Source organism: Triticum aestivum, chromosome 7B (genome assembly GCF_018294505.1).
Source record: "Triticum aestivum cultivar Chinese Spring chromosome 7B, IWGSC CS RefSeq v2.1, whole genome shotgun sequence".
Taxonomy (NCBI): Eukaryota; Viridiplantae; Streptophyta; class Magnoliopsida; order Poales; family Poaceae; genus Triticum; species Triticum aestivum.
The window spans coordinates 25021145-25024438 of NC_057813.1; positions in this window are offsets into that span (position 1 = coordinate 25021145).

The following is a 3294-nucleotide window of genomic DNA, read 5'->3' on the forward strand; positions in this document are numbered from 1 at the left end:
CATTCATCAAGTGAGCTAATGTCAAATAGTCTCTTCTCATCGGCAAGTTTGAAATCATAATTGAGCTCTTTAATGGCCCAATATGCCTTATGTTCTAGTTCAAGAGGTAAGTGACATGCTTTTCCATAAACCATTTTATACAGAGACATACCCATGGGATTTTTATATGCAGTTCTATAGGCCCATAAAGCATCATCAAGTTTCTTGGACCAATTCTTTCTAGATCTATTAACAGTCTTTTGCAAAATTAATTTGAGCTCTCTATTACTAAGTTCTACTTGACCACTAGACTGCGGGTGATATGGAGATGCAATTCTTTGATTAACATCATACTTAGCAAGCATTTTACGAAAAGCACCATGAATAAAATGTGAACCACCATCAGTCATTAAGTATCTAGGGACTCCAAACCTCAGAAAAAATAACTTCTTTAAGCATCTTAATAGAGGTGTTATGATCAGCACTACTAGTTGGAATAGCTTCTACCCACTTAGTAACGTAATCAACAACAACTAAAATATGTGTATACCCATTAGAGGAAGGAAACGGTCCCATATAATCAAAGCCCCAAACATCAAATGATTCAATAACAAGTGAATAGTTCATAGACATTTCTTGACGTCTATTAATATTACCAATTCTTTGACATTCATCACATGACAAGACAAACTTACGGGCATCTTTGAAAAGAGTAGGCCAGTAAAAACTAGACTGCAATACATTATGTGCAGTTCTATCTCCAGCGTGGTGTCCTCCATAAGCTTCAGAGTGACACTTGCGTAGGATCTGTTCCTGTTCATGCTCAGGTACACAACGTCTGATAACAACATCTACTCCTTCTTTATAAAGGTGTGGGTCATCCTAGAAGTAATGTCTTAAATCATAGAAAAACTTCTTCTTTTGCTGGTATGTGAAACTAGGTGGTATAAATTTAGCAACAATGTAATTAGTATAATCAACATACCATGGAGCAGTACGAGAAGCATTTATGATAGCTAATTGTTCATCAGGAAATCTATCATCAATAGGTATTGGGTCCTCAAGAACATTCTCTAACATAGACAAGTTGTGTGCAACGGGGTTCTCACCTTCCTTTCTATCAATAATATGCAAATCAAATTCTTGTAGCAAGAGAACCCATCTAATAAGTCTAGGTTTAGCATCTTTTTTTTCCATAAGATATTTAATAGAAGCATGATCAGTGTAAACAGTTACTTTAGAATCAACAATATAAGGTTTGAACTTATCACAAGCAAATACAACTGCTAAAAATTCTTTTTCAGTAGTAGCATAATTTCTCTGGGCATTGTCTAGAGTTTTACTAGCATATTGGATAACATTTAATTTCTTATCAACTCTTTGTCCAAGAACAACACCTACAGCATAATCACTAGTATCACATATAATTTCAAAGGGTAAAATCCAATCAGGTGGCTGAACAATAGGTGCAGAAATCAATGCTTTCTTAAGTATTTCAAATGCCTCTTCACAATCATCATCAAAGACAAAAAAGAACATCTTTTTGTAAGAGATTAGTCAGAGGCCTAGAAATTTTAGAGAAGTCCTTAATGAACCTCCTATAAAAACAGGCATGACCAAGGAAACTTCTTATACCTTTAATGTCCTTAGGACATGGCATCTTTTCAATAGCATCAACTTTAGCTTTATCAACCTCAATACCTCTTTCAGAAATTTTATGCCCCAAGACAATGCCTTCATTAACCATAAAGTGGCACTTCTCCCAATTTAAGACAAGATTAGTTTCCTCACATCTCTGCAAAACTCGATCAAGGTTGCTTAAGCAATGATCAAAAGAAGTTCCATATACGGAGAAATCATCCATGAAAACCTCAACAATCTTTTCACAAAAGTCAGAGAATATAGCCATCATACATCTTTGAAAGGTAGCAGGTGCATTGCATAAACCAAAAGGCATAAGTCTATAAGCAAAGGTACCGAAAGGGCAAGTATAAGTAGTCTTTTCTTGATCCTCTTTTGACATAGGTATTTGAGAGAAACCAGAATAACCATCTAGAAAACAAAAATGTGTATGTTTGGATAATCTTTCTAGCAATTGATCAATAAAAGGTAAAGGGTAATGATCCTTTTTAGTAGCTTTATTTAGTTTGCGGAAATCAATTACCATTCTATAACCTGTTACAATTCTTTGCGGGATCAATTCATCTTTATCATTAGGAACAACGGTAATACCTCCCTTCTTAGGGACACAATGGACAGGCACTACTAGGGAAATGCTTATAGGCAGACGCTTACTAGTAGTGAGGGTTTATACCCCTCACTACTGCTACTTACTAGTAGCGCGGGTTTTTACCCCTCGCTACTACTAAGTTGATAGTAGTAGCGCGGGTTTTTAACCCTCGCTACTACTAAGCGGTCTCTACCATGCCCCCCGAGACATGCCATAGTAGTAGCGAGGGGTATACACCCGTGCTACTACAAAGTTGATAGTAGTAGCATGGTTTTATACCCCTCGCTACTACTAAGTATGAGGTAGGTGAAGTCGCCATATCCTTAGCCGAATCCCCATCTCCTCCCCCAAATCCCTTCTCTCTTCCGCCACTCTCTCCTCCCACTTTCCATATGCTCACATGGACCTCTTGCCCTCCATTACCTTCCTGTCTCCCTCGGTTTTCCTTTTCTCTCTCTCCCTCTGGTTTGACTCACCCTCCCATGTCCACACCCGTGCAGGTCGTCGCCATGGACGACCCAGAGCTATCTGGCATGGTCGGGAAGAGGAGCCCGACGTCGTGGCCTAGCTCTTCCATAGAAAGGGGCCCTCTTCAACAGCCACCGCCGGATCTGTTCTTCCGCTGTCTGTTCATGCCTCCGGCGACGCCAACCGTCGCTAGATCAAACCACTGCTGCCATTGACAACACGCACGGGATCAAGATTTTGTTTTTGTTTTTGAAAGTAATAGCAGTAGCACGGGGTATAAGACATGCTACAGATAATTAGCAGTAGCGCTGTCTGCAATGCACGCTACAGCTAACCATGTATAGCAGTAGCGTGTGTCAAAACATGCTACTGCTACAAGTTAGCAATGGCGATGTATCAGTAGTGTAGGAGAACGTAGTAATTTCAAAAAAATTCCTACGCACACGCAAGATCATGGCGATGACATAGCAACGAGAGGGGAGAGTGTTGTCCACGTACCCTCGTAGACCGTAAGCGGAAGCGTTATGACAACGCGGTTGATGTAGTCGTACGTCTTCACGATCCGACCGATCCAAGTACCGAACGTACGGCACCTCCGAGTTCAGCACACGTTCAGC